The 12,534-nt window shown below is 43.4% G+C and overlaps 1 long non-coding RNA gene across 1 annotated transcript in view; it reads right to left on the reverse strand.

Annotated features, from left to right (window-relative positions):
• LOC121104391 overlaps positions 1 to 11,484 on the reverse strand; it is a 64,131-nt gene extending 52,647 nt beyond the window's left edge. The window contains exons 1-2 of the long non-coding RNA XR_005836671.1: positions 11,084 to 11,484; positions 10,551 to 10,640 (exon numbers count right to left, since the gene is read on the reverse strand). This is a non-coding gene — a long non-coding RNA (uncharacterized LOC121104391). The remainder of the gene's footprint in view (positions 1 to 10,550; positions 10,641 to 11,083) is intronic.
• Positions 11,485 to 12,534: the final 1,050 nt, after the last annotated feature.

The following is a 12,534-nucleotide window of genomic DNA, read 5'->3' on the forward strand; positions in this document are numbered from 1 at the left end:
CCCTACCTTACCCTACTCCACCAGGCGCTGCAGCGGTGCTTCCTGGAACAGTTTCAGCCTGTACTAAGTAACAAGTAGCTTTAGCAAATGAGTGGCCTATATCTCTAATTGATGGCGTTCAGGAAATTTGACTCCGTTGACTCAGAAGAGTCAACTATAAATATACAGCTTGACGAATTTTCAAAGGCTGAATATTCCTGGGTAACCAGCATTCAGATCAAAGAGTATAATACTATCAGAAGCCCACAGCACTACTCATGTTCCTTTGTAAGTCTCTCCAGACTTCCTAGCATAATGGATTAGTTTTACCTGTTTATAATCTTATATAGATGGAAAGATACACTATCTGCCCCTTTGTGTCTGACTTTTTGTTCAGCATTACGTTTGTGCAATTCATCCACAGCATTGCATGGGGTCGTAGATATGCGTTTCATGGGCTGTGCTCTGTTCTACTATGAGAACATATCACCTTTTCAAAAATCCGTTTTACTATTTTGCTCCATTTCTGCTCCGGATTTTGGCCGTTACAAAGAGTACTGCTGTACACATTGTGTTACCTGTCTTTTGCACGGACATATGTAGACATTTTGGCTGGGTCTATATAGATGTGGAAATGCTGGGTCATGGGATATGTGTTTGCTATATGCTACTTAATAGTTATTCAACGTGTTTCAGAATTCTTTCCTACCCAACGTTGCTACATTTGGCATTTTCTGTATGTTCATTTTAGCCATGGTGGTCGGGGTATGGTGGTATCTCACTGTGATTTTTTTTTTTAAAGATTTTATTTATTTATTTGACAGAGATAGAGACAGCCAGCGAGAGAGGGAACACAAGCAGGGGGAGTGGGAGAGGAAGAAGCAGGCTCACAGCGGAGGAGCCTGATGTGGGGCTCAATCCCAGAACGCCGGGATCACGCCCTGAGCCGAAGGCAGACGCTTAATTGCTGTGCCACCCAGGCGCTCCCTCACTGTGATTTTAACTTGCATTTCGTCTTGCCTGGCTTTGTGGCAGCCTCGGGTATGAAGTTCAGGCATCTAATGAAAGAAGCCACCATAGACATGTGCTTGTTCTAACTTTCAAGAAATGCAACCTTTTACCCCCACTTTAAAAATAACGTGTTTGTAAAGGCAAGCTTGAAAATCCATAGTCCTTCAGGCAGCTACATTCTGAGGAAATATGCTATTGTTAACAGACCTAGACGCATTCCAAAGTATTATGCAAGTGACACCGTCTGACTGGGACACTCTACTGTCCATTCATCCACAATCAACCATGGAGTCCTATATATGTCAGGCACTGTTCTAGGTATTGAGAGAAATCAGAGAACAAAACAACAAAACATCCTAGGAAGTTCATATTCTACGGTGGGGAGACAGACAGTAAACCAAAAGTGAAATGGCTCGTGGGGATGGCCTCACCAAGTTGACGTTTGAGCAAAGGGCTTACGCTGACGCCAAAACAAGCAATATGGGTACTGGGGAAAAAGCCTTCCAGGGGAATCAGCACATGCAAATGCCTTGAAGTGGGAGCACTGTTTGAGGAACAGCAAAAAGGCTGTTGGGAACAGGGTGAACAAGAGATAATGGGGTGCAGAGAAGGAGAATGTTGTGTTGGGCCTTGTGGATAATTATCAGGACTTTGGCTTTCCCTCAGCTCTGACTGAAATGCCCTCAACGCTTTTCTGTTCCCACCTCTAGGAAGCCTCCCAGTATCACATCTTCCTCTCAACTATGACCACTTGGCTCTCCCCCCACAGCCTGGGATGGATCAGGTTCATATCCCTTCCCTCTCACTTCTTCCCTAGCAATTTAGAGGTTATGTGTGTAACACAACAGGAAGAAGAGAGACCAGATGGAATTCAAAGACATCAGTTTTTCTGTGATACAGTGAACACTAGGGCTCAAACATTCCTGAGGGAATGCACAAGCTATAATCCCAATGAGGCCTCAGCGGTACATGAGTACTGACAGGCACAGTAACAGTTAAAATCGAAAGCCTGTGAGATCTATAGTTCCCACCTGCACTGTAGACAACCAAACCCACTTTCAGTCCCTCATGCTGACCAAGTATCTCATGGGGCAACTCTACCAGGGAATCCAATATGTACTCTTGATTCAGGCAAACATAGCTGTGACTCTTCTGAAAGGAGAACGAAACCAGGGGTCTTGTTATCAGAACAGACTGAGCAGGAGAGAGAAAATTAAAAAAAAAAAGTAATATTAAATGATAAAGGGAGAAGTAATCAATAAATGGTGTTGGAAAAACTTACCTAAAACTGGGGGAAAAGTAGGCTCTTTATAGCTAATACCTAAATTAATTTCCACAAAAATACTAGAAGAAAATATGAGGTTTTTTTTTACAACATAGATAATGGGGAAAGACTTTTTACATCATCCAAAAAATAATCTGTCTTAAACATCTGACACTGTGTCAAACACAATTCTAGTGCTTTCCCTGTATTATTAAGTAATTTAATCCTCACAACAACTTTATAGGTACTTATATTTACTTCTCCCACTTTCTGAATCATAAAACTGAGGCACGGAGAGGTTAAGTAATTTTCCTAGGGTCCCCACAAATGGTGATACCAGGATTCAAAGCAAACAAACATGACTTCAGGGTCCATATTCTAAATTACTTAACTGCAAAGGAAAATCCGGAGAGATTTTAATACATGAATTAAATGCTGTATGGGGAAAAATCATATAGAATAAAAGACAAATGGTAATGGGGAAAAATCCTGCCACATATGTAACACATAAAGCATTAATATCCTTTATAGAACATTTTCTCAAATGTTATTGCCCAGAACACTCATGTCCTGAATGATGCCAGAGGGTGTTCTGTGGGGGGGGGGGGGGAGAAAGAAAGAAAAAAAGGTTTGATGGTCAATTAAGCTTAGGAAATTATGTGTTAAATCTGACCATGGAAGTCTTTTCCTCCCCTCAACACACCTATTAATATCTCAAAGTGCAAAAAGTTCCCTGAAATACAGTCTAGAAAATGTCACCTTTATGTGCAATGAGTTCCTACAGTCAGGAAGGAAACTATGAATACCCCAATAGAAAAATGAGCACAAGAGAACAGATAATGCAAAAAAAGAAAAAAAAATACCACGGGGTGCCTGGGTGGCTCAGGAGTTAAGCATCTGCCTTGGGCCCAGGGCGTGATCCCACCATTCTGGGATCGAGCCCCGCATCAGGCTCCTCCGCTGGGAGCCTGCTTCCTCCTCGCCCACTCCCCCTGCTTGTGTTCCCTCTCTCGCTGGCTATCTCTCTCTGTGTCAAATAAATAAATAAAATCTTTAAAAAAATACCAATAGTTATTAACATATGAAAATACATTCAACCTTGTTAAGAAAAAAACAAAACAAAACAGGAGACGGAGAAGATGGCAGTCTAGGAGGACCCTAAGCTCACCTTGTCCCATGGATACATCTATGTAACATCCATATCAGTGTAAATAACACAAACACTCTCCGAACAGACTCTCCACAGCAAAATGTAGAGAAGAGGTGACATCAAAGAGGGCAGGAAGAACGGAGATGCAGTTGAAAGCTAAAGGGACCTGTGGAACTGTCCCCTGGAGGGAGGAATGCCACAGGCCAGAGAAGGGAGAGGCTCAGACCCCACCCCAGGTACTCCAGGCATGGGGAACCTGCATGGAGCAGATGAACCCCCCTAACATTTGGCTTTGAAACCCAGAGGGGCTTAACTTCTTGAGTTCTTACAATTATCAGGGCTTAACACCTGAAACTTTAGATCAGCGGGCTTGGCTCTGGGAGACCAGGAAGGGTGAGAGGAAAGGGAGTCCTTAAAGAGATGGCACAACGCGCAGCCCCACGGGGATACAGCTTAGAGGAAGGTCTGAAAAACACTGGGGTATGTGGGAGGGAGATTTGCTTACTACACTAAGAGCTTGTGCTGGAGGGGCAGGGGTCCTTGGGCGACCTCTCTAAGAACAAAGGAGCTGGTGGGTGCCATTTCCCTCCCTTGCCCCCAAGCCTAGATACACAGACACCCGTGGGAACCAGCTTAGCACGAACACCCTCCACCGAGTTTGCTAACAGCATTCCCTGCCCCTGTGTTCTCCTGCAGACTGGCTCTCTCCATCTCGGCCTCAGCAGGTTTCCTGGGTGACTGCAGAACCCCTCCCACAGCAGACCAGTATGAACCTTGCTGGCACCCATACCCTGCCTCCACCTTCTCCCTTCAAATGCCCTTGGCAGGAGTCTATCCACAGTGGTGTGACAAGCCCGGCAGTGTGCAAGCAGCTTCACCAGGGACCAGTACCACCCTGGAAGGGAGGGGGGAAGATAACCGCACACACCAGTCCAGCCGTGACCCCAATAGTGGACTGCGGGCAGACATCTGGACTGTCCGCAGGCCATGTCCACCAGCAAAAGCTTCTCAGGCGACAACACAGGGAAAGTACCTAGCTCTGGCAAACGCCTGGTCTGATTCCACTCAAGCCCAAGATAGCCCCAGACTGGCCCCCTGACACAGGGACCAAGCCCTGCCCACAACAGGGAGAGAGCGCCATTGCAGACAATCAGACTGAAGGCCAACACAGCACAGCCGCAACAGTAGGGTCCATGTAACACACAGAGGAGACACCCCGGAAGTGCCAGATTCTGGTGAACAGGGGACATTGCACTGCAGGACACTACAGGACCTCCTCTTCATAAGGCCACTACTTTCGAGAGCAGGACATGTAGCTGACTTTCCCAACACACAGACACAGAGAGTAAGACAAAGTGAAGAGTCAGACGAATATGTCCCAAATGAAAGAACAGGACAAAATCACAAGAGCGCTACATGCAATGGAGATAAGTAATATGCTTGACAGAGCATTTAAAGTAATGGTCATAAAGATACTCTCACTGGACTTGAAGAAAAAGTGGAGACCACCAGTGAGACTCTCAACAAAGAGGAGAGAAACATGAGAAACAACAGAAAACATAAAAAAGAACCAATTAGAGATGAAGAACTCAGTAACTGAAATTTAAAATACACTAGAGGGACTCAAGAGTAGACTAGAGGAAGCAGAAGAATGGGTCAGCAGCCTGGTGGAAAGCAATCAAGCTGAACAGGTGAGAGAAAAAATAATAAAAAATGAAAATAGACTAAAGGAGCCCCGCACCACCATCAAGCATAATAACATTCACATTAGAGGGATCCTAGGAAGAGAAGGGGCAGAAAACTTATTTGAAGGAATAGTTGCAAAATTTTCCTGAATCTGGGGAAGGAAACAGAAATCCAGATCTAGGAAGCACAGACAGCCCCAACAAAATCAATTCAAGGAAATCCTCACCAAAACACATAATAATGAAAATGACAAAAAGTAGTGATAAAGAGAGAATTTTAAAAGAAGCAAGAGAAAGGAAAATGGTTACATACAAGGCGAATCCCATAAGGTTATCAGCTGATTTTTCAGCAGAAACTTTGCAGGCCAGAAGGGAGTGGCAGGATACATTCAAAGTGCTGGGGGGAAAGAAAACTGCGACCAAGAATACTCTATCCATCAAGGCTATCATTCAGGATAAAAGAAGAGAGAGTTTCCCAGACAGACAAAAGTTAAAAGAATTCATGACCACTAAACTAGCCCCACAAGAAATGTTAAAGGGGACTCTTTGAGTGGAAAGGAAAGACCAGAAACAGGAGTAGGAAAAATAGGAAGCACAAAAGCAGTAAAATTAAGTATATTTATAAAAATCAGTCAAGGGAGTCCCAAAATAAAAGGATGCAAAGTATGATACATAAAATGTGGGAGGGGAGAGGAGTAAGTATCTAGTGCTTTTAGAATGGATTTAAAATTAAATGACCATCAACTTCATATAGACTGCTACATGCAGAAGACGTTATATATAAACTTAATCGTAACCACAGATAAAAAACTGGTAACAGATACGGAACAAAGAGAAAGGAATCCAAGTATATCACTAAAGAAAGCTAACAAACCATGAAAGAAGAGAGCAAGAGAAGAACTACAAAAACAACCACACAAGGAACAAAATGGCAGGAAGTATATATCTGTCAGTAATTACTTTGAATGTAAATGGCCAGACCCTTCAATCAGAAGACATAGGGTAACAGAATGGATGAAAATGCAAGACCCATCTAAATGCGGTCTCCAGGAGACTCATTTCGGACCTAAAGACACGTGCAGATTGTAAGTGAACAGACCAAAAAGCCTTTATCATGAGAATGGAAGTGAAAAGCTGGAGTAGCAATACGTACATCAGACAAAATAGACTTTAAAACAGTCTGTAGAAAAAGTTAGAGAAGGACGTACATACCGATAAAGGGAACGATCCAACAAGAAGATATAACAGTTGTAAATATGTATGCACCCAACATGGAGGTACCCAAATACATCAAGCAGCTAATAACAACCAAAAGGGATATAATTGATAGTAATACAATAATAGTAGGAGACTTTAACGCCCCACTTACATCGATGGATAGATCATTCAAACAGGAAGTCAACGAGGAAATAGTGGCTTTGAATGACACATTGGACCAGATGGATCTAACCAATATATTCAGAACATTCCATTCTAGAACAGCAGAATACCATTCTTTTCACGTGCACATGGAACATTCTCCAGAACAGATCACATGTTAGGCCACAAAACATGTCTCAACAAATTTAAAAAAAAATTGAGGTCATACCATGTAGTTTTCCTGACCACAATGTTACGAAACTAGAAATCAACTATAAGAAAAAATGTAGAAAGAACACAAATACATGGAAGTTAAATAACATGCTACTAAACAATGAATGGATCAACCAAGAAATCAAAAAGAAAATAAAAATACATGGAGACAAATGAAAATGAAAACACAACCATCCAAAACTGGAACGCAGCAAAAGCTGTTCTAAGAGGGAAGTTTATAGCAGGACAGGTCTACCCCAAGAAGCAAGAAAAATCTCAAATAACTAACCTTACCCTAAAAGGAGCTAGGAAAAGAAAAACAAACAAAATCCCAAACAAGCAGAAGGAAGGAAATAATAAAGATTAGAACAGAAATAAAGGATACAGAAACTAAAAAAACAAAACACAAACAAAAAAACCCAGAACAGATGACTGAAACCAGGAGCTGTCCTTTGAAAAGATCAACATAACTGATAAACCTTTAGCCAGACGCATAAAAAAAAAAAAAAGACACACACACACACACACAGAGCTCAAAATCGGAAATGAAAAATTACAAATAGAATTACCATATGATGTGGTAATTCCACTACTGAGTATTTACCCAAAGAATATGAAAACACTACTTCAAAAAGATGCATGGACCCCTATTTATTGCAGCATTGTTTACAATAGCCAAATGGTGGACGCAGCCCAAGGGTCTATCCATAGATGAACTGGTAAAGAAGATATGGTACACATACAATGGAATATTACTCGGCCATAAAAGAGGAAATCTTGCCATTTGCAATAATGTGGATAAATCTAGAAGGATAATACTAAGTGAAATAAGTCAGAAAAAGACAAATAATATATGATTTCACTCATGTAGAATTTAAGAAACAAAACAAACAAAAAAGAGACAGACCGAAAAAAGATTTTTAACGATAGAGAGGAAACTGATGGAGACCACTGGGGAGGCAGGTGGGGGGAGGGGTGAAATAGGTGGAGGGGATTAAAAGTACACTGATGATGAGACTAAGTAATGTATAGAACTGTTGAATCACTGTATTGTACGCCTGCAACTAAGGTAACACTGCATGTTCATTATACTGGAATTAAATTTTTTTTTTAAGATTTTATTTATTTATTTGACAGAGAGACAGCCAGCGAGAGAGGGAACACAAGCAGGGGGAGCGGGAGAGGAAGAAGCAGGCTCATAGCGGAGGAGCCTGATGTGGGGCTCAATCCCACAACGCCGGGATCACGCCCTGAGCCGAAGGCAGATGCTTAACCGCTGTGCCACCCAGGCGCCCCTGGAGTTAAAATTTTTCTAAAAAAGAATAAAAAAACAATTTGAGGTACCAATTTTTTATTTCTCAAATGAGCAAAAAGTTTTAAAAAGGCTTATCATACTCAGTATTTGTGAGAGTTTAAGAATGCACTCTAATGAAGTTAGTGAGGTTATAAATGAGGACGAGTTTTCTGGGAGGAGAGGCAATTTGGCATATGTCTCAGAGGCCTTGAAAAAAATGCATACGGTTTGATCTAGCAAAGTTTGTTCACAGGAATTTATCATGAGGAATAAGTAGCCTAGTGAGCAAGGATGTATGTACAAGGCGTTCATTGCAACAGTATTTATATCAGCAAAAACATCTATTCCTATAGAGAAGTTAAGGCACAGTCACAGTTTGCGGTGTACTACCCCCCTCTTAAAAATAGTAACGTTGATCTATTTTCATCTCACATCCCAAATGTAGAGAAAAAAAATCAAATGATTAAGTAATTTGTAATTTCTTTTGTGAAAAGAGAAATGTATATAAAGTCATATACATTACAACGCTAATGGTGGTTAGCTTTCTGCAGTGGTGGATTTGGGATGGTTTTTAATTTTGTCTCTCTATCCCTTCCTACATTGTCCACATTTTCTACATTGATTACTTGTTACTTGGACAATAAAAATGGCTATTGCCTTTCCGAAACTGAGATTTTTCTGACTCTGAAATGGTGAATCACAGACAAGGAAATAAGAGGATTTCATTCGCCGACAAATATTAAGTTCTTCACGACGATAGGAAACTCGGTCTCTGTCTAAAAGCTAAACTCAAAGTGAGGGTGAGTAGGATTCACGAAGAAGAAAAAGCAGCTTAAAATAAAAATCTGGAATCCGCAGAAAGGATAGATCTTTCTAAAAGGGATTTGGAGGAAAGGGGGCCTTCACCTTGGCCTGGCCTAATTGCCGCACCGAATCACTGACGTGTCAGAGGAAACACCCAGACAGTGACACGGCTCTTCTTGTATCGGGCAGAGAAACACGCGGAGCTGCAGGGCCACCCTCCAGCAATTTCTGAAGGGAATTGCGGATCCTTGTTCCTGAATTTGTGGAACAGGATCTGGGCCAACTCCTTCCCTTTTTTGACGAACCAAAAATGAACTCCTTATGTGAAATCTGGATCGGTTCCAACACACCCAGGGCTCAAGGTTGTCAGCCAGCTGTTGGCAGCTCACGCTAATTTTCTTTTCTCTTCAATGGTGCAGAAATATGTTGCTTTACATACACAGGGAAAAATGAATGGAAGGACCTGATTTGCAAATAACCCCAAACCTTCTCAAATGAGCTTTAAGATCTGATCAGTGTTTACCCACTTGTTCTGTGGCTCCCAACTGCAGAGACAGGGGAGAACTGCCCTCTTGACTTAGGATGTATACGGGGAACACCCCAGCAAATACCCCTGGAAAGGACAGGACGCGAATACCAAGGAGGAAACTATCTCCTCTGCAACTCTCTTGCCATTGGCAAAACTCTCCAAAAGCTTACTGCCTCTCTCAGGGATCCTTAAGGGGGTGCCTGGGGAGGGGTGACAGGCCCAGTTTGCTGTAAGGGACAAGCTAGTAGGACCTCCATGCCCTGAAGGGGAGGTTACGATCCAAGGCTGCTTTGACTAGTCCTTTAAAGAATCACTTTTGATTCTTATGCCCTCATTTGAGTGACTGACCAAGGAGACCCTTCCCCTACAAATTTGTATTATTAACATATTAGCTAACTTAGGAGCTGAGTCTTAAACCATCTAGAAGGCTACATTTTATTTTACTTGGGGATGGGGGGCAGGGAACTTCCAAGTTCTAATGAAAAGTATAGTTTCCTATATTTATTTAAAATAGAATATATCGTAAAAATATATTTTAGGAAATAGAATATTCAGGGAAACCTGCTATCTTTATTCTCTATCCTCCAGTTTTAGGAGGAGGTGGGATAGGCCAGTGGTTAAGGTCAGAAGCACTGGAGTCTCTGTTTCTTCATCCATAAAATACTATCTACCCCGCTGGCTTGTTGTGAAAATGAAAGAAAACAATGCTTTGGAAGTGCACACTGTTGGCTTGGCACAGACCAATTAACAGAGGCCAGCAGTAAATACCACCGGGTCACAATCCACTTAGCAAGCATCTCCACAGAATTCTAGGTATTTCGAGAGGCTGGCATTGGAAACTTTTTTTTTGTTAATTGTTTCAAAATACTCTCTCCTTCCAGAAACACTGTGTGTTTGCTGTGTTACGGGGGCCGATTCCTCCCCCCAGGCCCACTGATACACTGGGCCGGGTCTGCCCCTTGGGTAACCCCAGCTCGGGATCACGGAGCCCAGCTCGCTCAGTGCAGTTGGACTGCGGACAGGGCCATCGCCGTGGGTCAGCTCGGGTAGGGTCGGCAATCGCTCGGTCCGGGGAGGGTCACGTGGGGTGACTGACAGGTGGGGACCTGTCAAGGGAGGGCAGGAGGCCCCCACGCAGCCAGGAAGAGAGCCAGGGCAGCGCGGGAGCCCGAGGCCTGCTGGTCCTGACCACCCACAGGTCCCGGTCTTAGCGTAAACGCTCTCATTGGCCTTGAGTGAAAATAAAACTCGAGAAAACGAACCTCTCCTTTCTCTCAGCCTTCCAGTCACAACCACATGAATTCTTCTGCAAAGTAGATACTTCTGCCCACTAGGGGAAAGGTCAGGAAGTGCTGGAAAGAAAGAAAACACAGTGATTAATATTTCAAGATCTTATCTTCCACACCGCAGAGAACGTCTTTTCTTAACTTCTGTGTAGTTGTTGGGAACGCAAGGAAAATCAAGATAATCGGGGCTGTGGGGCCTCCCGGGGAATTTCTCTGGATGATGTTATTTTATTTACTTCTTTATATTTTCTTAAAGATTTTTTAAAGTAATCTCTACACCCAACGTGGGGCTCGAACTTACAACCCGGACACCAAGCCTAGCGTGCTCCCCCGCCAGAGCCAGCCAGGAGCCCTGAAGGATGTTAAGTCTGAAATTCAAAGAATCCCTGCGAGGCGCTGGGGGTGGGGACGGAGGGGGACGGAGGGGGACAGGAGTGGCCGCTGTGGCCCTCTTGCTTTCTTTGTGTGTACTCAGTGTCCCCCCAAAATTTCTCCCTCAGCACCCTGACCTTCCTTCTCCTCCCTGAAGCCCTCTCCCAAGCCCTGGAAGAGCCAGGAGACCAGAGAGTTGAGACGCGAGCCGTTCAAAGCAAGACCGAGGCTGTGAGCTGACTGCCTGCCGTCTCCCGCTGGCCGCGGGGTGGGCAAGCTCAGCAGTGGTTAAGAACTGCTAGGCTTTACCACTGGGCCTGCCTCCAGTTGGTCTCTGATTCACGGATGAAAGTGGAATTTTCCAGGAAGGCTTGATCTGGGAGGAATCCTTGTCTTGGATCTACAAGTTCTCTTTCTGCAGCAGGAAAATCCCACCCCGGGACCATCTGTGGGCAGTGTCTGTTCACGCCACCAACCGTCTCCTGAATGAAGGACAGGAATCGCATCTTCAGCTGGTCAGCCCCGAGTGCGGTGTGGTTTTCACAGGCTTATCGATAAAGTGTATAGAGGGATTTGGGGTTTCTGTTTGTATGAAATAAATTATTTTATTAAGTAACGTAAAAGGAATTTTGCAGTATAATTACCCTGAGCAAGTCACTTAACCTCTTTAGGTCTGTTTTCTTATCTAAGGAGTGAAGGTTTGTACAATTTTTTTATACCCATTCTAACATTAATGCTATCCTTTTAAGAAACATTCTAAAGTAGTTAAATAGCTTATATTGGGTGTTAGACAAAATTTTTCCATTAAAAAAAAGCTCCAACTGACAAAATTTAGCTGTTAGAGTATTTAGGTCTTGTTCATTTTCTAGGTAGTGGTGAGTGTATTTGTTAAAAGTTAGACTTACCGGACTCACTTTTTTTAAAAAAAGATTTTATTTATTTGACAGAGAGAGAGAGAGAGAACGAGCAGGGGGAGCGGCAGAGGGCGAAGCGGGATCCCCGCTGAGCAGGGAACCCCATGTGGGACTGGATCCCAGGACCCTGAGCCACCCAGGCACCCCTGACTTGCTTTGAGTGCTTGGCAATATTATTTACAATTAAATATCAGAATGCTAATCCCTAAAATGTGGTCACTGGGGTGAAATACTAAGTGAGACGGGAAGGTCAGACCCCAGGAATGACGTAAAGGTGACAGAGGGAAGGACCCTTTGTCACCGAGGGACGGAGTAGCACGTCTTGAAGGAGAACACGGAGCAGCACTATAATCCACAAGACTGGCCAGGACATTCGAGTAATCAAGACTTTCCAAAGCGTGGGGACTGAGCGAGCGCCACCCACAATGGCAGCCATCATATTCATTTCCCAACCCCTCCTTCAGGGTTATTTCTGTAGACAGGCAACCACTGTGGTTGGAGCCGGAATGGGAGGGAGTCAGGGAAGGATGCTTTGGTGTCTTTGAAGTGAATACTTAAAAAAAAAAAAAAAAAAAGCAAGCTACTGAAAGGGGAGTCATTATTTTGTTTGACTTGTTCTCCCTCTTCAGCAAAACATACACATATACGTAGAGGATCTAATACCACTTTCGTCA

This window comes from Ursus maritimus, unplaced genomic scaffold (genome assembly GCF_017311325.1).
Source record: "Ursus maritimus isolate PB19 unplaced genomic scaffold, ASM1731132v1 scaffold_21, whole genome shotgun sequence".
NCBI classification, from domain to species: domain Eukaryota; kingdom Metazoa; phylum Chordata; class Mammalia; order Carnivora; family Ursidae; genus Ursus; species Ursus maritimus.